The 26,803-nt window shown below is 39.3% G+C and overlaps 1 pseudogene; it reads left to right on the forward strand.

Annotated features, from left to right (window-relative positions):
- The first annotated feature begins 3,770 nt into the window (after positions 1 to 3,770).
- Positions 3,771 to 26,803, forward strand: part of LOC122814974 — a 66,487-nt pseudogene continuing 43,454 nt past the window's right edge.

Here is a 26,803-nt window from a genome sequence, read left to right on the forward strand (position 1 = left end):
GGCGATACTCCAGGTGCTGTTAACAATTGCCAAGACCCCTATTCAAATCATAGCTAGCTCCTGGTCCTCAAATTGGTCTCAAGATGCCCACTCCACCTATCTGGACCTCTGGAAATCTATCCAGATTCAACCGTTTTCCCTGATCTTGGGTGACTTTAACTACCCAAACATAGATAGGAAGAGCTACTCATGCCAGAACACAAATGGTCAGAGATTCCTCATTTTTTTGTCAGCGCAAACACTTTGGAATAGCTAGTCGATATCCCCACAAGAGGTGATAATATATTTGATTTGTTAGTAACCAACATGAGTAAGCACTGCAGCATGCCGATAGTATCATCATCCCTGTTAAGATCCCACCGTAAAGTGGTCTTGTTTGAATTCACCATCTCCCCGACCCCCCTCTAGCTAGGGTAAAAAAAAAGCTGACTACAATCTCCCAAGGGATGGTATACACATCTTCACAGCCCCCTTCTCCTATGCAGGAGTTGGTACCAATGTCCAAAACTACACCAGAGTTATATGCAAACATTTGTATAGATGCATGGAGTCAGGAATAAATGACAGGATGAAATGATCCTCTGCATGGAAGAATAAACCTGTCTGGTGGACATCTACAATAACAAAATTCTATAAAAAAATGAAGGATTTGTTGTCTATGACCAAGAAGGAGCAGGTGCCCAATGGGAAGCAATCTCTAACCTGAACAAGCAAATCACACCTGAAGTGATATCCTCCAAAGCAAACATCGAGTCCAAATTGGCCACATCTACTACAGACAAACATAAGGCCTTCTTCACATATATGTATATATATATATATATATATATATATATATATATATATACGCAATCTCAAAGGAAGTACCCAAATCTGCTCAGAACTGTTCATCAAATACACCACATACACAAATCCCGTTGATATAGACAACTTGTGAAAACTTCACCTCTCTGTCCCCACATCAGTAAATCATGACATCTCCAGTACTTGCCACCTTCCCTTTATATCTAGGGAACATCTCATCACTGCTCTCTCAAAGGCAAGAAATACAGGCTCCATGGGATGCCCACAGTAAAAAAAAAACACATGTATGGAAGAATACTTCAACAAAGCTTGATTCAGCTACTGTATGAGCACAGGCTGAGGTACTCTTACACCTTTTTCTACCTCTAGTCTCTCTATCCCTACTAGTAGCTTACCCTACCCTGACTTCCTCTACACATACTGCCCCTGAGGTTACAGTCATACCTTTTTCACATGTATTCCAATTACCCCCCCTTGATCACACCCAGCACTTCTGTACTACTACCATCCTGTGTTTTTGCTGATAAAAGCTGTTACCATCTTTTTTTGGAGAAGGCCCCCCTGTATCCTGGTGCAGGAGTGTACAGATTGACTATCTAATTGAAGGGTTACTGCTTCAGGATTCAGTTTGAGATAATTCATTGGTGCAGGGCTCAATTGGAGGACTCTAGTGATTTCCTTGTACTGATTACTTAGCTCTTCCTTGTGAATAGTGCACCATCATGCACAGACAGACTGAGAGTGGTAAGTCTTCGTGGTTATGGATGTAAAAGCAGCAATTTTCTCTTTTATAAGTGGCTGCTGTCTAGCAGAGCAGCTCTTGAATAGTTCTCAGCTGGTCATTGAGCCACCCAGCAGACATTTTTACTTTTTCCTGTCAGCATCAGACCCTGTAGATCACCTGTTTTAATGACCTGCTACTGAATACCCCATAGGATGGTCAGCCAGTTATAGATCCAAGCCAGATAACCCAACTCTGTTTTGCCTTATCTGCTTTGATACAAGGATCAAACCTTGTATTATGGACTGTCAGTTTCCCTCTGTTTCTCCTTCCAGCCTGGTGGTCATGGGTTTTTGGAAGTAGTGTAGTGACCGGCTCATGTACTCAGACATCCCCTTACTCCCAAATCACTCAAGCACAATTTGCAAGAGAGGCTTCCTACACTGAGAACCCAGATATCTCTAGTCTGTCATGCCCAGAACAGCAATACTAAACTAGTTGTCAGCACACACAGCATGACTCCTATTTGTAATAAATACCAAACAAATTAAGCTTCACCTGTAGAGGTACTCTCCATGAATTCTGCCTAAATCTGGGACAGCTCCAAAACCAAAACGTGGTACAACATACATAACTTCCAAAGCACCCAAAAGATATGAAAACAGTAGCACCTGGGTCACAAATAAGCAATTAAGGTGATGAACAACTACTTGAAATGTTGTAGTTGTAGGTGACAGTATAGTGAGGCATACAAAAGTCCAACTCAGTAGGTTGAACAAGGAGAAGGTTACAGTCAGCTGCCTGTCAGGTGCAAGGATTCACCAGATAACACATACACTCAAGTCCTTCAAAAGGGTGTCCAATTATTACTGTGCAATATTATTATCCAATTGGTAATGTGACTAATCAGTCTAAGGCTTATTAGAGTGGCCTTGTACAATAAACTCTATAAATATGCAATGTACTCTAGAGCTTACTTATCTCTACACAAACCAGCCACAGGTAAAATGTTTTAAAATATTTAATAATAAATAATTAAAACACAAGACAATACTACTACACCACAGTGATATCTAAGAGTTCAGAGATAACACAGAAACTTAAAACAATACAGTAGGAAAATTCTGATATAACAGAAAAAACACTTAAGTCTAATCTTTCTTTTAAGTTCCTAGCTATTACTACAGGAAAACATACTTCTACGATAATACTTACATAAAGAGAGCATAAGGCAGTGCTGAGAGTTGGATATCAATATCAAAATGCTTACAGTCTGTCTCTGAACAATAGTTTTTAAACTCACTAACAAACATTTTTGCTGGGCCCTCCCAGATTACATCATTTTGACACTTAGGTTTTCCCAGTATACACATTACATCATTTTGACACTTAGTCTGGAGTTCCCAGGCCAAAAGGGCTACATTATTTAACAATCAAACACCTGCTCAGGAAACTACAACAATAAAAGGCATTTCACATGTACACTCTAGTAATTATTCCTTAAGTTAAGACAATAGAAAGAATGTGTTCAGTTAGCCTCTTCGGCACCACTATTTAAATCAAAAGGGTATACAAGACATAATTTTAACTTCAAAAGAACATATGAAATGCTTGGCTTAGTTTTCCTTACAGCAGATGGCAATGTTGCTACAATTTTGAAGTTCACATCTTCCAGTGTTTTCTTTCATTTAAGAAACAAGGCTGTATTTTACATTTATATTTACAAATGCCAGAATTATGTATCAAATTCTATTTGACTAGGCTGGCAGCCTTCACTTATCTTTCCCCAATCTTCACAGAAGCAATGGAAGGATTTGATAAAAATAAAATAATATGTCTTATGCATAGAACTTATAGAATAATATTCAAGAAGATGGTTTATCTGGTAAATTCTGTTTTAATGGGAAAATAGCATATATGTCAAATGTTTATAAGATCCCATTAAAAATAAGAGAAAGACATGGTGCAATTAGTGTTTGCTTTCTTATGAGGTTCAAAATTAAACAAAGTGAAAAGAGGTGTGTTGTAAATCACTGAAGATGAAAGGGGATTAGAGTTATTAAATATTAGTTGTTTATTCTGATTCTTTAAACTTATATATAATATTAAAGTGGGTAAATGAAGAGAATGAGAAATTAAGGGTTAAAAACGAGAAATAAATTAAAAATGAGCAAGAAAAATACTAATATGGAAAATTAAAATTGATGATATAGAGGAGAATATAAGGATGTGGTATAATAACATAATGAAGCAATATTATTATATAAAGCCATACGAAAATGTAAAAGAAGAGGTGATAAAAGCCATTCAAGTAAGGAAAAAGATTATAGAGTATCAGTATTTCCTATGGAGACTGGTAATAAATAAGTTACTGATAAAAGGGAATATGCTATATAAAAAGTTGAAATGGTGTGTTTATTTGGGGGGGAAGGAAAAGAGACAACCTAGCACTTTTTTTTTGAAATGTACAATAGTGGTTAAATTCTGGAAAAAGTTGAGCAAAGAAAAATGTTTGAGGGTATTAATGACATAAACAGTATAGATATGAAAATGATTATGTATAGCTATTATAAAAACAAGAAGAAAGAATATGTGAGAAGGCTAAATAAGAATTTATGTAATATAGGTTATTTGGCATGAAAGACTGGATGACATTTTGTTTAATGGGAAATGGATTTTGGTTAGTATATTGCAAAAAATTAGATTATGGTTGTGGAAGAAAGAGTGGGAGTCAGTTATGAAAGAATAATAATGATGATGGCATATAGGAATGTATAAATATGTATTTGTAAATATGTATATTTTATAAGTATGTAAATAATGTTTTATTTATGTTGTGTTAATTAAAGTAACCCTATTCTTTTCCATGGGAGTCATGGGATCTTTTAGATCCACCTAAGTTACTACCAACTCAAGCAGATGTGGCCTTAGTTTAACATCTCATCTGAATGTTGATATACTCTGGAATGCAACAAAGACCTTTTGCTGCACTGCAGTGTCAGAAATTGGTCTACCCAGTGTCGGAATAAAAGTCTCAGGCTTCTGCATCAAAGGCGAGTGTACTGCAGTTCAGCCACTGACACTAAGTCCATGAGATATTCCTAGGTCCATAAGAACATTTTTGCTTTGTAGTGGTATGCTTTCTATATAGTATGATGGCAGGAATTGTCTACAAAAGTGCCGATGCTACACTATTTGGCATTTAGGCTAAACCTATTTTTCGTGCACCAAGAGTTTACTATGGAAAATTCATTCTGGATGGTTTAGGTGTCAGAGGGTGACACCTCAGTCTACAGTCATCTGCAGACGTTTTAGGCAGAGATCTTGGTTAATGTCTCTTCACCACCACGATAACCACCTCTGATAAAAAATCTCCTCTTACTTCATTGCATGTGCCTTTGCTCATGTTTTATTTGAAGTAATCCAGTATGCACATTTAATTCACAAGAGTCGTCTGGAATTGACTTGTTTAAAAAAAATTATTTTTTTACTGGAATCACACTTATCTGAAGTTGTGCAATGAAAATTTTGCTGCTCAATCCATTTCTGTTGAAGAAGCAGCAATGTTATATGTTTCAAAACTTCTTGTTCGCTAAACTAAATTTGGAAAAGGTATGTGGGGGGTGGCAACAGAAAGACATAATATATATCAAACTTAAAGGTAGACTAGATAACAAACACACTCACATACCGACAGACTATATGGACTATTGGTCTCCCCATATGCATGGAAGCAGCACTGTCATGACAGAAAGAATGTGGGAAGAGGCAGAGTCTGCAGGCACCTGCAGTTTGATGCAAATCTGGACTAACTTTTCTCACTACATTTTTCGGGACTCAGGAAGTGACAGAAGGATTGTCCTTAAGGAAAGTTGGTAGCATATCAAATTTTGAAGCTAAAACAGGACATTATAAGAAAACTGGGGCACATGAACTCCTCTTTCTGGTCCATCCAAATCTTTCCAGTGTATCGGAAGTCCATCCATAAGCTCAGTGATCCAAGTTTCTCACTGTTGCTGTAAAAAAGTAACTTTGACCCACCTAGTCTCATCTTATGAAGTCCACTTTGCTGACCCTCCCATCTAGTTGTTCAGCTCATGTCTTCCTGCATACTACACAGCTGATTCCTTATCTGCCTTCATGAATTGTTTGACAATTGCTACAGCCCTCCTCCTCCTCCCTTCCCATCCTGCTGACCATGTTATTCACCCTTCTACATATATCTGGTTAGACCACTGATATCTCCACACTAAACATAACCTGAAGTGCTACAAGCTAAGCATGTATGAAAAAAAGAACAATAAGAAGCGGAAGCTCATGAATAGTAGAAAAAGATGCCCTCATTGTGTAACTCTGTGCAGATACACTTAACCAGGCATTGTTCCCCAAGTCTCTGGAAAAGGAGCTGGTGCCTAGTGGGTTCTCCAGGTAACAATGAATAAAAAATAGAGTCACAGTCATGACTTCCTTTAGCATGAGTTTGCTTGTTCATATGCTCACTGAGCTCACGGTTACTGCTTTTGCAGTGAGATTTTTTGAGGGAATAGTCATGTTGAGATAGGATTGAATGAAACATACTTGGGCAGCAGCATTAGTTTTGCTAATCAATCTGTTTAACAACTCGTCTAAATACTCTAACATCCTTATTTAGCCTCCACTTTATATCACACATTGTTACCTTTGATGGTATGACAGTAAACAAATATCTCAGTATCACTGGAAAATGTGCCTTATTCCTCCCATCAGCCAACTGCATAAACTTTTATACCTAATGAGTGACTTTGTAGGGCCTTAAATTTCTACTGTAATGGATGAATGTGAATTGCTGAAGTGCAAAGGATTGCACAATGCTCACAACTTTTAGTGAGCTCTTAACCGACAATTATCTTGTACCATAAAAAGGAATTGCAGCTAAGTAACACTAGAAACAAAATTGATAAGATAGACTGTAGTTTCTTTTCTAAGCTGAAAAAATACCACAATACTTTACAAGTCAATGGATGGAAGTAATGTCAAGGGCTGGATCCAGCACTAGTTAACCTACGTAGCTGCCTAGGGCCCACTGCTGACTGAGGGGCCCTGGCCTAACCTTAGATATAAAAAAGAGGAAAAAAAATACTTTGCTCTTATGGAGATCCAGCCAGCATCCATTTCAGCAGTATATCAAATCCCCAACCAGCATCAGCATATCACATCAGCATGTCAAGCACAGGACCTAGTGTCAGCACACAAGCATCAGGCATAGTACATCAGCAGGTCATGCAGAGGACTCAGTGTAAACAAATGAGAGAGCACAAGAGATTCACATGCGAGATTTTATTTGCAATGCTGAGTATCAGGAGAGGCAAGCATTTGCAGAGATGAAACTTCAAAGCAAAGACTGATTTTTTCCATTGGACTTTTATCAAACCAAGCAGAAAGTCCATGGATAATTATTTTAAGAAGAAAGAGATTTGTTCTGCAATACTTTTAATAGAGCAAGCAAGCATGTTTGTTCCCCCAGATGTTTAGCAGATAGATTGGAATGGAGAAATTCAGCCGATGACAGAAGGTCCATGCAGAATTTTTTTTTAAGCAGAGACATTTGTTCCATGCACAGGAGATAAGATTTTGCAGGTGTGTGTGTGTGCGCGAGCGCGCATGTGTGTGTGTGTCTATCTGTGTGTTTCATAGATTCATAGGTTGGTACTAGGCTATCAGCCCTAGGGCCTATACAAGCCTAGCCATAACAATTCCCTGGCTATTTCTTCCCACACTATTTACTTCCCTGGACCCCTGTCTAGCAGGGCGACTGACGTGATCCTCAGGGTGAATTTCCTTTCTCCCATCCCATCGTCAAGGTTCCTTTTGAAGAGGGCCAAAGAGGCACTCTGCTTGACATGTATAGGCAATCTATCCCAGAGTCTGATGAGTCTCTGGTTCAGGAAATTATCCCTCCAGCATGTTTTGTTTATTGTGATGACAAGGGTTAGATCCCTGGAGTGTGTGGCTCTGAGGGATTGGGATTTCTTTACATGTAGCATGTCCAACAGCTCTGGGTTTGACATGGCCTTGTATGTTAAGCAGAGATCGCCTCTGAGTATAGCTGGAGTTTTTTAAGGTGGTCAGCATAGGGCATCTGCTTTAGGCCTGTGATTCTTTTAGTGAGGTATTTCTGCGGCCTTTCCAGTTGTTGCAGATTTCTTGAGAGGTACATACCAAACGGGGCGTTGTATTCTATAATGGGTTTAATAAGGGATGAGTACAGTGGGACAATGACCTCCTTTTTTCTGGATGAAAAGCCCTTAGTGATGAGGTGTGCCACATAGAAGGATTTCCTGATTGTTGTGGCGATGTGGTTATCGAAGGTGAGACCACAATCTCTTATCACACTTTCTTTGTTTAGTGTACTGCCACCTATGAGTACATGTTTTTTCCCAAAGGGGATAACTATACATTTCTTGGCATTGAGCTTGAGCCCATGGCTCTGGCACCAAGCATCTGTTCCTGTAAGGCCCTTTTGTAGAGTATCCACATCATTTGGGGATTCAGTAATGGCTTCCAGTTTGCAGTCATCTGTGAACTTTGTTAGCCAGAGTCCCTTAGTGTTGGCCTGTACTTCAGAGAAGTAGATGCCAAACAAGAGCGGTCCCAGGACTGAACCCTAAGGTACTCCACTTGTCACTTGTCTGGAGCTGGATTTGGAGTCAGCTACTTTTACAGTGTGGGTTCTATCAGTAATCCAGTTAGCAACCCATTGGGTGACATAGGGATTAATGCCCAGCTTAGTAGGTTTATCTATGATACCAGAGTGGGGGATGGTGTCAATGGCCTTGGCAAAGTCTAGATAGGCTGTGTGGACCACCTTACCCTTGTCCATGGCTCTGGAGACTGATTCGAAGAAGTCAATCAGGTTCAGGAGACAAGATCGACACTTCACGAACCCAAACTGGGTGAGGTCCAGTGTTTGAAGGTTGCCAATGTCTTTGTTTATAAGTTCCATGATAATATGCTCCATAGCCTTGTAGATAAGGCTCGTCAGACTGATGGGATGGTAGTTTCCGGGATCCAAGGTGGATCCCCCCCTTGTGGAGTGAGATAACTGTAGCTCTGCGCCACTCAGTGGGCACAAAACCTGAGGTGAGGCTATGATTATACATGACACTTAGGTGAGGTGCCAGTTCATATTGTAGTTCATGTAGTACACAGCCTGGGATGTCATTTGGTCCCATGGATGCTGTATTCTTAGCTTTGGAGAATGCATTTTTTGCCTGTGTAGCCGTTATTACCGGAATTTGGCAATCTTCCGGTATTGAGATGGGCCATTTGGGGGTTGAGAGTGGGTGAAGTTGGCACTGAATCGATCTGCCAGGATATTGACAATAAACTTGGATCAGTATATTTAATGCCATTCTGTTTTAGCTCAGAGCAGATCTGAGCATTGCCATTTAGATTCTTGACATAGTTATAGAATGCCTTGTGGTTGTCTTTGGAATCTTTGGCAATTTTATTTTCATAACTAGCTTTGGAGAATTTTATGAGGGATCTCAGTTTCTTACTGAGGCTGGTAAGGGAGTTTTTTTGCATCCTGGGATTTTCCTCTTTTCTGCAACAGTTTCTTCCTTTTGTTGTAAAGTTTGTTTATGGCAGGGGACCACCAGATTGGCTTCCTTTTTTTGGATGAGAGCATCTTCTTTCTATTACCCTTCCTCTGGTTGCTGCGCTCCCTGCTCTGGAGCTGGACACTGATACTCAACCTGTGTTGCAGTCTGTCCCTGCACCAAATACCTGCTATCTCCCATCTGGACACCACTATATTATAGGGAAAAGTAAAGAAAACCTCTAACAGCTCCCAAAGAGACAATTTGTTTCTGAAAGACAGAGAAATACTCAACCTGTGTTGCAGTCTGTCCCTGCACCAAATACCTGCTATCTCCCATCTGGACACCACTATATTATAGGGAAAAGTAAAGAAAACCTCTAACAGCTCCCAAAGAGACAATTTGTTTCTGAAAGACAGAGAAATACTCAACCTGTGTTGCAGTCTGTCCCTGCACCAAATACCTGCTATCTCCCATCTGGACACCACTATATTATAGGGAAAAGTAAAGAAAACCTCTAACAGCTCCCAAAGAGACAATTTGTTTCTGAAAGACAGAGAAATACTCAACCTGTGTTGCAGTCTGTCCCTGCACCAAATACCTGCTATCTCCCATCTGGACACCACTATATTATAGGTAAAAGTAAAGAAAAACTCTAACAGCTCCCAAAGAGACAATTTGTTTCTGAAAGACGAAGATAGTATGTATTGATATTGGTACACACAAACTGTTAACTAATGGCTGAAATGATCCATGTTTAGATACCTAAGCCTCCCAGACAGGTTTGCCAGCAGCCATACCTTTCTCAAAAGCCTTTCTTCTCTATCTAGCATTGTTTCAAGTACTACTTCTAACCCCCTTATTCTCTCTTTTTTCACTCTTAATATCAGTCTGTAACTGGGCATCTCCCTCTAGCTCCATAGTATCTGACCCTTTGGTGTTGTCTTAAACTTAGTTTATTACTTAATACTTCATCCCTTACTGCTAAAACTCCTTACCTTATCTACATTGTTCTTTAGCTTGCCTTTCTCTGCTCCTAGCTTTCTCAGACTCTCTATACTCCTTCCATCCTTGCACTAGCCATTTCCTAATACTCTCGCTTCCTTTAATATCCTGTCCATCTTGCTATCAGTGCCCAAACCTGTGGCTAACCTCTCACACTCCTAGACTTACCTGCTGGATTTTCCTACTTTGCTGATTGTCTTCATCCACACTCTGCTCTCCTGTCTCTACCCGCTCCGTTCGCCCTTCGGGCTCACTCCGCTCCCCTACCCTGCCCCCAATTCCCACCCGCCCCCAGTGGTCCTACATTTATATCTCAGGTAGACACACCCCCAACCAATCAGGCATAATCTCCTCATTATCATACCCTCCCCTCTCACCTCATACCACACCCAGCTTTCTCAAACCCATCCTCCACACTACCTCTTAAAGTCATAATACTACCTTACTTTCTTCTTCTTTCTATTATTCTTCATCTCTCTTACTTCCCTAACATACACAATGTGTACATTATCTTTCCCAATATACTTTCAAATAACTGTCTGTTTAACACTCTTACCTCCTCTTGTAACTACTTATCTCCTAACCTCCTCTGAACACCCACTTCACTCTAATCTTGTGTTTACCTCTAAGTATACCTCTATACCTACCTCACCTTTCACACCAGCCACCTTAAATCTCACTACCAAACCAAACTACCTATTTACCAAACACCTCAAACTTGCTTACTTTAAGCTAAGCAAACAAAAACATAAAAAATATATTGACATCTTACATAAACAATTCCAGCTCCAATATTTCTTATTTCCCCAATCACTATTGGATGGGGACATTCACCCTAACCCTGGCCCAAATAGCACAAACACCAATAGTTGCATTAAACAAGACAAAGCTTCTCCCATATCATCAAACACTTATACCAACTCTCTTACTATAGCTCATCTTAACATACGAAGCATTTGCAACAAAATCTCTCAACTCCATGCCCTTTTAGATGTTCACCATTTTGATATCTTATGTTTATCAGAAACATGGCTAAAGCCAACCATTAAGGATAATGAAATTACCCCTCCCGGGTATAGTATCTTTAGACTGGACTGTAAAACCAAAAAGGGAGGTGGAGTAGCAATTCTCTACAAAGCACAACTCCAAATTAGTATAATAAATCTTAACCTTCCTCTAGACAATAATGCAGAAGTAATCAGCTCAAAACTTCAAATCAACCCTAGTAAAGCTATTAACATAATTTGTGTTTATCTCCCCCCAGGAAATAACACTAACACTTTAGAATGTATCCTTAGCTTTCTGTCAAACAACCTCCCCCAAGAAACACTAGTCCTAGGTGACTTTAACATTGATTGGTATTCCTGTAATAATATTAACCCTACATCCCACATAAACCTATATGGCTTCACTCAATTCATTAACTGTCCAACCAGAACTGTTAAATCCAACAACCATGAATCTATCCTAGACTGGATTCTGATTAATACCCCCCAACAAACCTACCAGTCTAGTACCCTCCCAGATGATCTAAGCGACCACTCTATAACTTATGTCATTAGACACAAAATCAACCTAACCTTACCTGCCACCCTTAGAACACTACGAACAAAAAAGCATTTTAACTCAGAACATTTTCAAGCTGATCTAAAACATTGTAATTGGTCCTCACTAAAATATCTTCCTCTTAATGATGCAGTAGAATACTTTAACTCTACATTCTTATCAATTCTGGACCAACATGCCCCAACCCATACCATCAGAACCAAAACAAAAGTAGCTCCCTGGCTAACTAACGATACTAGGCATAAAATCAATCTTAGAAACAAATCTTGGTCTAAATGGCGTACCACTAAAAATCTAACTGATCGCCAAACTTTAGAGAGCTTAGAAACAGCACTAAAAGAGCTATCCTGACAGACAAAAAAAACTATTACCTTCAGTTACAGCACAACACTAATAAGGAACCTAAAAAATTCTGGACCAGTATTAACAATCTTCTATCTCCAGGTCATTCCATTACACCTAATCCCTGTGACTCTAACCCAGAGAACCCTAAACAAACAGCAAATGACTTCAACTCATTCTTCATGAATACTATCCAAACACTTGCTAGTCATCTATCTCCTGATACCTCTAATCTACTTCCACCTACATCAATTTCACCTCCTACCCTCCACTTACAACCTGTCTCTACCTCCTTTATCACATCACTGCTCCAAAAGTTAAAACCTACCACTCCCTCTGCAGACAAACTGCCTGCAGAATTCCTGCAGGTAGGTGCCAAAGCCTTAGCCTACCCTATTTCCATCCTGATTAATAGATCTATAAAAGAAGGGATCTTCCCCTCTATCTGGAAGATATCTCATATCATCCCACTACATAAAGGGGGAAACTCTAATGATTTCTCCAACTTTCGACCAATAGCTCTCCTCTCACCAATCGCAAAAATCATGGAAAAATGTATTCACAAACAAATACTAAATCACCTTCTCAACAACAACCTACTTTCTAACTGTCAGCATGGTTTCAGACCCTCACACAGTACCACCACTGCTTTACTCTCCTTCACTAACTCCATTAACATTAAGGCTCTATCCTAGGCCCTCTGCTATTTTCAGTCTTTATTAATGACCTTCAATCTGCTATCCCATATACTACCTGTATACAATATGCAGACGACTCAACTGTAATCTGTACCGCCAACTCTCAAACTGAACTCCAGTCACTTACTCAAAAAGCTTTTAACGCTGTAGAACAATGGTTCTCTTACCGCTGTCTACTCTTTAACCCCAAGAAAACCAAACTATTACTTTTTTCACCTACTCGTAAATCTACTCCACCTTACTTTACTCTTACGTCCACTGACGGAACACTCATCTCTCCTGACTTGACCACAAAACTATTAGGAATAACTATTGATAATAACCTCAACTTCGACTCTCACATCAATAACACCATAAAATTAGTTAATAAAAAAAATAGGATCCCTTTACAGAATTAAACCTTTCCTAACACCTACAGCAAGGTCCACCATTGCTAGATCTCACCTAATCTCCACTCTTCTCTATGCTTCCCCCATTTACACTAATCTTTCCAAAAACAATATGAAGAAACTAGAAACATCCTATCATAACATAGCTCGATTTGCTGCCGGATCTCCTTTTCGAACTCATCACTGCTTGAACCTAAAAGAACTAGGCTGGATGGAACTTCCTAACCAACTTGTACTTCAACAGATCTTAATTGCTTATAAGATTCTATATCAGCCAACCAACACACCAATACTTTCTAGCCTTATTTCTCCATACAACAACCTGAAACAACTACGTTCTTCTAATAAACTTCTGATTAATATTACCAAACCTAACAATAATGCAGGTGACAGTTTATTCTCCAACTCTGTTGGAAAAACATGGAATAAACTACCCTCTGATATCACTTCTTTAACCTCTTTCCAACTTTTCAAATACCAACTAAAAATTTATCTCAATAAACACTGGCTTTGCTCCTGCACTAATCCAGACTAATGCTAACTCTTTTCTCTACCATTACCATTGTTAAAAAAAAAAAAAAAAAAAAAAAAAAAAAAAATTACAAATTTATTTTTTATCTGTTTTACTTGCTATGTTTCTTATGTAACCTTTTATGCCTTTTTGTGAAAGTGTAAAACTAATGGAGCTTTTCTCCCCGGGCCTCTACTGAAAATGGACATATATCCAGTTGGACTAGCCCGGTCAACAAATGTAAAATAAAATAAAAATAAAATCTTAGTTCTATTTGGGATGACACGATTCATGCATAAGTGGATGTGCTCGTACAGTGCTTTAGTGTAGGATTCAGCAGTTGAACTTTTAGTTCCCATCTGCATGGGTGTCATGAAGTTTGTCATTTCTGACTTGAGTAGCATGAAGTTTTTGGAGAAGTTTTTTTATGGAGGTTTCCTTACTGGGGGGTGGGGGTGGGATGTGGATGTTAAGGGTGATTAGCTTATGGTCAGACCTGGCTAACGAGGGGGTGACCGTAGGTGTGGAGCATCGATTTCCCATGTTGGTAATGACCAGGTCAAGGATATTGGAGCCCCTGGTGGGACTATAATTAGTTGAACCAGGGCGTTGGAATTTATGAATTCGAAGAACCGTTGGTGTGTCTGTGTATGTTTGTGTGTATATATAAATAATTGCTTCCTGCAACCCACAGAAATTATGGTGTAAAAGAAGTAATTGATTCAAGTAAATGGAAACATCATATGAGCCAAGATCTTTGGGGTAACATTTTTGTTTCCTTTGTTCTGTTGGCTGTTGACTATGTTTATTTTGTGACTTTGGATAAACTAAACAGCATGAAGTCAATGAGTTCAATGTTAATATTTTAACCATTAATGCATTTTTAATTAGCCTTGTTTTTTTGGCAGGTGCCTGGGTGTGCAATACACTGTGTTTGGATAAAAAAGTCTGTCTTGTAGTTAGTGCAGATGAGTAAGGATATGAGCTGCGTCTATATCCAGTAGACTATCACAATGAGTTAGCAAATGCATTACACATTTGTCTTTTGAATTCCTGTGGCCTTGACATAGACACTAATTATGGTGTTGGACTACAAGTCCTAGCACGTTCCTTGTACGTTAATGCATTTTAAGGTAGCTCATGCTGAGTCTGTTTCAGTGTGAAACTTTTGTTTTGTTTATCAAATGGCTTTCAGTGTTTTTGTTGTAAAATTTGAAATAACATTTTTAAACTAAATCCAAGTCTGTGTGATCACTGTAAAAAGTAAAAAAAAAAAAAAAAAAAAAACATTGACAAGTTTAAACAGTGTTTTGTGGTAATTGAGGAGACACAGCCAAGTGATGGGATATTGGTATGACTGTGGGGGGAGCCCAGGCCATAACCCTGCCTAAGACTCCATTTTACCATGATTTGGCTCTGGTAACATCTCTTCATTCTCAAGGAAAAACAACTCAGAATATATCATCTCCTACTTTAAACTCAACTGACGAATGAAATTCTATCACCATTTTGTCTACACATCTGCTCCAGCTCCCTGTTTGCAATGTGGACAGGACCAGTTTTCTATCATACATGACACTGAATTTGTACACCCATTAACAAAGGCTAACATCTTACAAGAAAAAAATAGCACACCATCCAAGGTCGTTTGGAAAATAATAGTAAGTACTCCAATACTGCAGATAGCCCATGATGTGATTAAGTTATAAACTGAAAGCATAATCTGTAAATATCATAACATGCAACTACGTCACCAAGCTCTATACCCAGTCTGACGTCTCTTGCTTTTAATTGTGTCTGTCCATGAGAATTGTGAGTCCCTACTAGGGAACACTACTAAGCCATTGTACATAATCACTTTGTTTTATATTTTCTAATGTTATCCAACTTCTTGGATAACAAAACTACAATCCACTCTGCTACAGGCCCCATGAAGGCTCAGTGTCTCTCCAACCTAACACCGCTCTTAAGTATTCAACTCCGGTACCACCTTTAACATTCCTATAAGAAAAGTGCAGTCCGGGTCTGAACTGTCTGCAAACAGCTACAGTTAACTTTGAACCTAACACCGCTCTTAAGTATTCAACTCTGGTACCACCTTTAACATTCCTATAAGAAAAGTGCAGTCCGGGTCTGAACTGTCTGCAAACAGCTACAGTTAACTTTGAACCTAACACCGCTCTTAAGTATTCAACTCTGGTACCACCTTTAACATTCCTATAAGAAAAGTGCAGTCCGGGTCTGAACTGTCTGCAAACAGCTACAGTTAACTTTGAACCTAACACCGCTCTTAAGTATTCAACTCTGGTACCACCTTTAACATTCCTATAAGAAAAGTGCAGTCCGGGTCTGAACTGTCTGCAAACAGCTACAGTTAACTTTGAACCTAACACCGCTCTTAAGTATTCAACTCCGGTACCACCTTTAACATTCCTATAAGAAAAGTGCAGTCCGGGTCTGAACTGTCTGCAAACAGCTACAGTTAACTTTGAACCTAAAACCGCTCTTAAGTATTCAACTCCGGTACCACCTTTAACATTCCTATAAGAAAAGTGCAGTCCGGGTCTGAACTGTCTGCAAACAGCTACAGTTAACTTTGAACCTAACACCGCTCTTAAGTATTCAACTCCGGTACCACCTTTAACATTCCTATAAGAAAAGTGCAGTCCGGGTCTGAACTGTCTGCAAACAGCTACAGTTAACTTTGAACCTAACACCACTCTTAAGTATTCAACTCCGTACCACCTTTAACATCCCTATAAGAAAAGTGCAGTCCGGGTCTGAACTGTCTGCAAACAGCTACAGTTAACTTTGAACCTAACACCGCTCTTAAGTATTCAACTCCGGTACCACCTTTAACATTCCTATAAGAAAAGTGCAGTCCGGGTTCTGAACTGTCTGCAAACAGCTACAGTTAACTTTGAACCTAACACAGCTCTTAAGTATTCAACTCCGGTACCACCTTTAACATTCCTATAAGAAAAGTGCAGTCCGGGTCTGAACTGTCTGCAAACAGCTACAGTTAACTTTGAACCTAACACCACTCTTAAGTATTCAACTCCGTACCACCTTTAACATCCCTATAAGAAAAGTGCAGTCCGGGTCTGAACTGTCTGCAAACAGCTACAGTTAACTTTGAACCTAACACCGCTCTTAAGTATTCAACTCCGGTACCACCTTTAACATTCCTATAAGAAAAGTGCAGTCCGGGTTCTGAACTGTCTGCAAACAGCTACAGTTAACTTTGAACCTAACACAGCTCTTAAGTATTCAACTCCGGTACCACCTTTAACATTCCTATAAGAAAAGTGCAGTCCGGGTCTGAACTGTCTGCAAACAGCTACAGTTAACTTTGAACCTAACACCGCTCTTAAGTATTAACTCCGGTACCACCTTTAACATTCCTATAAGAAAAGTGCAGTCCGGGTCTGAACTGTCTGCAAACAGCTACAGTTAACTTTGAACCTAACACCGCTCTTAAGTATTCAACTCTGGTACCACCTTTAACATTCCTATAAGAAAAGTGCAGTCCGGGTCTGAACTGTCTGCAAACAGCTACAGTTAACTTTGAACCTAACACAGCTCTTAAGTATTCAACTCCGGTACCACCTTTAACATTCCTATAAGAAAAGTGCAGTCCGGGTCTGAACTGTCTGCAAACAGCTACAGTTAACTTTGAACCTAACACCGCTCTTAAGTATTCAACTCCGGTACCACCTTTAACATTCCTATAAGAAAAGTGCAGTCCGGGTCTGAACTGTCTGCAAACAGCTGCAGTTAACTTTGAACCTAACACCGCTCTTAAGTATTCAACTTCAGTACCACCTTTAACATTCCTTTAAGAAAAGTGCAGTCCGGGTCTGAACTGTCTGCAAACAGCTACAGTTAACTTTGAACCTAACACCGCTCTTAAGTATTCAACTCTGGTACCACCTTTAACATTCCTATAAGAAAAGTGAAGTCCGGGTCTGAACTGTCTGCAAACAGCTACAGTTAACTTTGAGTATGTGTCTAATTGTTTGTGCCAATCTTCATTTTCCCCTGGAGAGCACTGTGCTTTGGATGTAAGCAGCACCCCCCCCCCACCACCACCACACACACACACACATCTTCCACTTTCTCTTATTCCCTTCTGTTAGCAAATAGTATCAATAACTGTTCAATACTGTGTGTTTGTTTATTTAAACTATACCACAGTAGCCTACTGATACAAGGTTATCCTGGTTTTCCACCTGAGAAATTAAGACAAGACTTACAGTTTCAGAGCAGTCCTTGGTCAATTGTGATTGTTCTTAACACATACTTGTCTTGCTTTGGCTCATTAGCAGCAGTACAAAGAACTGCCTGCTCACACCCTTGTTCTCCCCTCCCCTTCCCTGTTTATTACCTTAAGACAATCCCAGAGTTACCTGTGGCAGGCACCATTTGTAAAACTACAACCCACTCTGCTACAGGCCCCATGAAGGCTCAGTGTCTCTCCAGTAAGTGTTTTACAACTGTAAATGCCTATTTATGTTGAATTGTATTAGACATTTTACAACTGTATATGTTTATGTTGAATTTCAAGCCTGTACTCCAATCTGCTTACTTACACTATCAGACTATTTACCCCACTCATAGGACCAAAAACTGGGACTGGGTTAGCCCGCTCGCTAGCCCTCGCTACGCTCGGGCTTGCTTCGCTCCTCTCCCTGCCCCCTTATCCCACCCGCCCCCACTGTGTCTACATTTATAGCCACTAGGCCACACCCCTACTTCCTCTCCAACCTACACAACTTTCTCTCCAATTTCCTCCCCCCCACCACTTTACTGTTTAACCACTACTATTCCTCTGAAGCACATTGACCCCACCCATTGATGACATATAACATGTCTATAAATAATTATAAACTCCTTCCTCTTATCTTACCACTCTTAATTCTGCCATACTTTCTTACTAGCTATGAAAATCTCACATTCGTAGGTTTCTCTTATCCAAAATGCCAAACCAAGACCCCCCTACCTCCACTGACTGCGGAACTTGCCCACTACTACACTACCCCAAAAATTATAAATTCCAACCACTTGCTTCTAAAAAAAACACTCCAATCAACACCAAAATCCAAATATGAACTAAAACTATTATTCAAAGTTATTAGACTACTAGCGTATCTAAGAAAAAACATAACCAAAGATGGGGACATCCATCCTAATCCAGGCCCAACGTTAACTCAAAATCCTACCAGCCCACCACTCTCCCACCGACTGGTCAACTCCCTCCTAATATGCCACTTAAACATTAGAAGCCTAAACAATAAGATACATAGCCTGCATGCTGTACTAGCCACATACCTCCCCAACATAATGTGTCTATCTGAAACATGGCTCCGCCATCAACCAAAGACAATGAGATCCTGCCTCCTGGTTACAATATACTTAGGGCAGATAGAGTAAAGAAAAGAGGAGGTGGAATAGCCGTCTTATATAATAGCACACTTAACATCATAACTAACCCTATACAACCACCCCAGGTCTCTAACGCTGAAATACTAGCTCTAAAAATTCTACTAAATAATCATAAGGGCATTAACCTAATTGTCACCTATATTCCCCTGGGAACAATGTAGAAACACTAGAGGTCATTCTACATTGGATAGCCAACAACTACCCTCAAGAAACCATTGTCCTGGGTGATGTTAATATTGACTGGAACCAATGCACAGCACAGTCCAACCCCATCCCTGTTAACCTACATGGATTCTCTCAGATAATATCATCTACCACACGTACAGGTAACAATAACCAAAAAGAGAGTATACTAGACTGGATACTCACCAACAGTCATCGCCAGAACTATATGTCTGGAACTCTCCCTAATGATCTTAGTGATCACCTGCTCACATACATCATGAAAGACAAAATTAATTGTACAAGCTTACCTATTTATAGGTCTATCAGATCCAAGAAAAACTTTGACCCAACTAAATTTCAACTTGAACTCAAATTATGTAACTGGACAAAACTAAAGTTCCTTCCCCTTGATGAGGCAGTGTCATCATTTAACAATTCATTCCTTACTATACTTGACTCGCATGCCCCTAAACGCTCAATAAGAATTAAAACTCAACTAGCACCCTGGCTAACAACAGACACCAAAACCAAAATAACAACTAGAGACAAAGCGTGGGATAAATGGTGCACTACCAAACTACCCCTAGATTGTATCAAATTCTAACAACTTAGAAATTAGACTAAAAAAGCCATCATACTAGATAAGAAAAATTACTTCTACAATCTGCAACGTAAACATCAGAATAACCCTCAAAAGTACTGGGCAGGCATAAATAAACTTCTCCAACCAGGCAAATCCACTACTTCGATCCCAGGAACATTATCTGACAAGAGCCAAGAAGATATAGCCAATTCATTCAATACTTTCTTCACAGAAACCATCCAGTCATTAGCTAACCAACTTTCTCCTCCCCACACTTCTATAAACACTATACCCGACTCACCACTCTCTTTTAACTTCCAGACAGTGTCCACATCCTTTATCAGATCCCTTTTGAAAAAACTGAAGCCAACCACCCTTTCAGCCGATCTTCTGCCGGCTGAATACCTGCAAATTGCTGCAGATGTCGTAGCCTACCCTATCTCAATCCTAATTAACAGAACCATAACCGAGGCCTCAATCCCCTCAATTTGGAAAATATCCTATGTTATACCACTCCACAAAGGAGGTTCATCCACAGAACTATCCAACTATAGACCTATAGCCATACTATCACCACTTGCCAAAATTATGGAAAAGTGCATGCACAACCAACTAATGCTCTATCTAACCCAAAATAAACTACTCGCAGACTCTCAACATGGATTCAGACCCCATCATAGTACAACCACTGCCCTCCTCTCTTTTACTGAAAACATTAATCTTAACTGGAATAATAAAAAATATCCTCCGCTCTCTTCCTGGACCTATCGAAAGCCTTCGATATGGTAAACCATCAGTTACTTCTATATACTTTAAAAACCCTGTATCTAGATACTCCAGCCCTTGACTGGTTTCAAGCTTACCTCACTGGGAGACAACAAGCAGTAATGTGGCAAAACAAGCTCTCCTGCCTACTACCAAATACCATAGGAGTTCCTCAAGGTTCCATATTAGGACCTCTCCTCTTTTCAGTCTTCATAAACGACATCCAAACAGTCATCCCTGAAGCCACCTGCATTCAATATGCAGATGACTCGACTATAATCTGTTCCAATGCCTCTCTTGCAAATCTACTAACTACCACCCAACATAGCTTCACCAAAGTCGAAAACTGGCTTGCCAACCATCTCCTGATCTTAAATCCAAACAAAACCAAGTTACTTCTCTTCTACCCAACCAATAGATCTCCGACTGAATACTTCACTATAAAATCCAATAATGGGACCATTATCTCCCCAGACACCTATACAAAGCTATTAGGAGTAAACATTAACAATAAACTCAGATTTGATATACATATCAACCAAGCCATTAAGTCAGTCAACAAGAAACTTGGGACCCTATATAGAATTAAAGCCTTCCTTACCCCGAATGCCAGGGCAGCCACAGCCCGTTCACACCTTCTCTCTACCCTACTATATGCCTCTCCTGTCCTCACTTACCTTAACAAATCTGATCTGGCCAAGCTCTCATCCTGCTATAATCACATTGCCAGGTTCGTTACAGGCCTACCCTACAGAACACACCACTGTACTAACCTAAAAAAGCTTGGATGGATAGAATTCCCACACCTTCTTCACCAGTCCCAACTCATAGAGGCCTTCAAAATCCTTAAACAACCTGAGAATACCCCAGCACTAAAAAACTTAATGACTTCCTACTCCAATCTAAGCTGCCTTCGCTCAGCAAACAGACTCCTTGTCCAAATAACTAAATCTCTCAACCTAGGTGGTGACGCGCTATTTGCCAACACCACTGGTAAAATATGGAACCCTCTCCCAAATAACATCAGGCTTGCAACTTCTCTAAGTCAATTCAAAAATAGTCTAAAACTCCACTTCAAGTCACACTGGCTATGTCCTTGCTCAAACCCAGACTAGCTCTGTGCCATTAACTAAAACATAAACAACTAGCTAAGATGATAAGTACTTTGTATACTGTGATAAAGAAATATGTATCCTGTCTAACTCTATGTCATTATACTGCCTACCGTCCTTGCTAATATGTTATTAATGTTACATTTATAGTAATCTCAGAAATAGTAATGGCAGTCTTGTACTTGTATGTAAATAGCCTATGTTTTTGTTAAGTTCTTTCAGCTCATTTACTGTACCTAATTATCAATGTAACTCTGTTGGAGCTTTTCTCCCCGGGCCTCCGCTGAAAAAGGACATGTATCCAGTTGGACCATCCCGGTTAACAAATGTAAAATAAAATAAATAAATAAATAATTTTTGTGTAATCTATGTAAGTTTGTCTATTTGGAGCTTTTCTCCCTGGGCCTCCGCTGAAAATGGACATGTATCCAGTTGGACTATCCCGGTAAACAAATGTAAAATAAAATAAATAAATAAATAAATAAAATTTTGCAGCAAATTACTTTAAAATGAAGGTCATTGAGAGCAGAGTCCAGTTACTTACAATATAGTTAGATCTCTGTCCTCATAATACTGAAGACATAGATACTGCACACATAACCACAAATGCATGTCTTTTGGTTGATTCCATAATCAAGCTTGTTCTTAGACCATTAACAAACTTAGATGAGGAAGGAATCACAGTAATCTGTCTAGCTGATCTCACACTACCTAAGCCAGATGATGCAATTAAAAAGTGTGATACATATATGTATGATTTTCTGATCATGTACAGCTTTAAAAATAACACCCTTAAACAGGATGAAAGAGTCCTTGTGATGCTCCTGCACTGGCCTAGTAATCAAGGAGCCTCAATCCTCACCACTAGCACCAGTGAAGGATGTATACATTGGGAGGATGACAAGTACACACTCAGTAAAGTACAATTTCAATTAAGAGTACACAGAGATCACAGTCAGTCTGGGGCTGGTTTCTCCCTCTTTCTCCAGATCCCCAATAAGATTCCCCACTGGCACAGCTATAGGGTTAAGATCTCAGCCGAGTGGCCAATCTAAGACCCTCTCTGTCTAACCAGTGCTTCGTGTCCCTGCCCAAGTAGCTGACACGCACACACTTTGAGACTTGATTGATATACAAACATACACACACCTGGGAAAGGCTGGCACAAGTTTACTAGCTATGCTTCCTTCTGCCCAGACCATGAGGTAGTACCAGCTGCCACCAACCACCCTTACTTATCCCAGAGAAGGCACAGCTAAATATATGAGCCACACAAAGAATACTGGGACAGAGTGCATCCAGAAATGTGTGAGCACCTTCAACAATGACCAGTAAAACTACTGCTTGAAACAACAGCCAGGAAACCAGGGCATGCTGCACAATATTTCAACAGAGTTCAAATAGTATAATACTTAAGCAGAATTTAGGGCAGAGTCTGTGGTCACTACACTGCATCTATCCCTGGCACCAAAACTGTGGGACCTATGCCCCGAGGCCCACCTCTGTGAAAGTATTCACTGAGAATATTGTCATTGAGCTATAGTCTGTGGTCATTACATCCATCCCTGACCCCAAACCTGCAGCACCTCTGCCACATAGCCCACCTCTTTGAATGTTTTCACTGAGAATATTGTCTTATCATTGTGAAATAGTCTGTGGTCACTACATCCATTCCTGAACCAGAAACTGCAGGAGCTCTGCCACAAGGCCCATCTCTGCAAATGTTTTCACTGAGAATATTGTCATTGTGCAGTGTAAACAAGTTTAACATAAACAGCCATGCAACGTATTAACTTTAACTAGTAAAATACATGCCTGCTAGCACAGGCTGGAAAGTGCCTGTGACATTCCTCTCAAAAGGAGTAGTCTTTGCACTCTAAGGACCACTCACTAAGTTGGCCACTGTCTTTTCTCTTGACCAACAGATTACACAGTATGTGCCAGTTACTTACTCTCCCTATCTTCTTGGATTCTGCATTCAGTAAATGAAAGAAAACCTGCTCTGCTTTGTGCCTCTTTGTTAATTGCTCTTTTCCAGCTATAAACAGATTGCTTTCTTGTTAGAATTCAACCTGAGGGTGGGAGGGTCACTGTAGTAGAATGTACTCATAAATCTCCCCTCGCTCTCATCTCCACTTCCAGTCATCACGATCTTCATTCACAAAACAGGCATGCGCCATGTATTATGTGTTATTAAATTTCTTTTTGTTCTATGACTGTGTAAAACAATGAAAAGACCTTGGTAAAGTGTTGTATTTGTATGGATTTTATTCTAGTCAGATATATAACTTCTTGTGTTCTGGAAATTGGCTGAAATGTATATGCCTGTTACTTAGAATACCTAACTTCTTGTTGTCTGTATTCAGTTAACTAAAGAAAAGCAGAGCTGATTTGTATGCCCTTGTTAATTGCTCTGTACCAGCTATACATTTGTTTTCTGTAATAACTGACCTGTGGGTGGGGGGGTCACTATGGTAGAATGCACTGCTAAATGTCCCTTCAATTTGCAATCCACTTCCTGTCAGTGATCATCTTCCTTCACAGTCAGGTTATGTGTCATGTGTTACTACATTTCTATTTGTTCTATGTCTGTGTAGAACAATGAAAAGACCTTGGCAGTGTGCTGCATTTGTATCTGATTTTACTCTAGTCAAGTAGGCTTTATGTATATTGAGCCTGTACAATTTAACAAGTATGTATGTAATTTAAGTTCTGATGTTGGGATACAACATTCTTTTGTTGTACTTGTTAATTTAATGAATGTTTACTAAATGATGCTTTTATATTGTGCTTATCAGTGTAGTGCTGCATTCAGATAATTTGGTCTGTACTTTTCTATACACTGTACTGTTGTTCTCTATCAGTATACATACTGCTAAACCTGTTTTGACAATACATTCATAAACATTCTTACCTTCTCTCTACTCTTACAGCATCTCATTTTCTCTTGTTTTTAGTCACCGTGGTCCTTCCTCCATCGTTTGGAATAAGTATTATCTTTATTACATATTTATTTATTAAATATTTATGTTTATAAATATAAATATAAATATATTTATATATATTATTATATATTATATTATTTAAATATGTTTATTTATATTTATATTTATTTATTAAATATTTATGTGTATTTATACTTGTGTACTTTTTTTTAGAAACCTTAGTAACTGTGGACATTTTTCTCCCCTGGCCTCCACTGAAAACAGGTCTGCTTAGACTCAGTCGGACTTTCCCAGTTAACAAATGGAAATAAATAAATAAATTACCTCCATAAAATATTTCACCTTAGTCAAGATTTTCACTTTTCTTTCCTTCCAGAGTTTGTGGTACTACATCCATTACTGACACTGAAACTGCAGGAGTTCTATCACAAGGCCATGCATGCTCTGCAGAATTTTTCACTGAGAATATTGTCATTGTGAAACTGGCATGAAGAGTCTTAGTTTGCCTAGCTTCTTTGTGTAAATGAAAGAAAAACCTGCCCTACTTTTTGCCTCCTTGGTAATTTCTCTACGGTAGCTATAAACTGATTTCTTTTTTAACAACTGACCTGAGGGTAGGAGGGTAGAATGTAGAATGTAGTAGAATGTATTGCTAAATCCCCCCTCAGTCGAGCCTCCACATCTACTCCGTCACCATCTTCCTTCACAGTGTAAAATTGTGTCATATGATGTTACATTTCTATTTGTTCTAAGACTGTATAGGACAATGAAAATACCTTGGTAGTGTGTGTGTCTTGCTGGTATCGATTTTATTCTTCTCAGTATGAATATTGAGTTTCTGCCCTTTAATGAGTATGTATGTATGTATGTATGTATGTATGTATGTGCTTTCAGCTGCTGAGATTTAGGTATAAACAACTTTCTTTTGACATACTGCCTCATTGAATAAATGTTTACTAAATGATGGTTTTATATTGTGCTTATCAGTGTAGTGTTACGGTCTCATAGTTTGCTCTATACAGCTGTATACATTATTTTACTGTAGTTTTCTATCAATATACTGCCTGCTAAACCTATTTTGACCATGTATTCATAAACTTTCTTAGCTTCTCAGTACTGTTACAACAGTCCATATTCTGTTGGCCTGACTTACCATGGTCCTTTCTCCATCTCTAGAAATAAGTATCAACTTTATTGTCTTCATAAAATGTTTCAGTTTAGTAGAATTTTTCTCTTTTCTTCCCATTCAGAGTCTGTGGTCACTACATCCATCCCTGTTCCTAAAACTGTCACAAGTCTCACCTCTGCAAAAGTTTTCACTGAGAACACTGTCATTGTACAATGTAAGCAAGTTTGACATGAAAAGCCTTACTCTGTATTAACTTTAAACAGTCAAATCCGTTGTATGGCAGAATGACATATCTCCCCAACTACCTGTCTCCATAGGGGTTCTCCAAGGATCCATCCTTGGACCCCTATTCTTCTCTGTTTTCACCAATAATCTAGCCTCTGCCACCAAACATGGCACACTCATACAATACGCAGATGACTCAACCATCATCTGCTCAGCCCAGTCCCTACCCAAACTGCAAAAAGTCACACAGGAAGTCTTTTCCTCTGTTGAAACTTGGTTATCCGATGCCCAGTTAATACTCAACCCAAACAAAACTAAACTACTCATCTTCCAACCCACCAAACATACTCAAAACAACTCTCACTTTAACATCACAGCAAAAGACAACACCACTATATACCCAAATGAACACACCAAATTGCTAGGAGTGGAAATAGACAATAAACTAAAATTTGACATTCACATATCCATGACCATAAAAAAAGTCCACAAAAAACTAGGAGCGCTATACAGAAATAAGCAACTTCTCACCAAAGCAGCAAAGATTTCAATAGCAAATTCCCACCTTATCTCCACCCTACTTTATGCCTGTCCAATATATACCAACCTAAGGCAATGCGATCTAAACAAGCTAGAGACCTGCTACAACAAAATCGCCAAATTTGCCACAGGGGCATCCTACCGTAGTCACCACTGTCTCTCACTTGCTGAACTGGGCTGGCTTGAACTCCCTCACCTCCTTCAATGGTATCAACTCTCACTCGCTCACAAACTAGTAAATTATCCACTAAATGTCCCATCCCTCCAGAATCTACTCC

This window comes from Protopterus annectens, chromosome 11.part0, assembly GCF_019279795.1.
Source record: "Protopterus annectens isolate FY-2018-M chromosome 11.part0, PAN1.0, whole genome shotgun sequence".
NCBI classification, from domain to species: Eukaryota; Metazoa; Chordata; order Ceratodontiformes; family Protopteridae; genus Protopterus; species Protopterus annectens.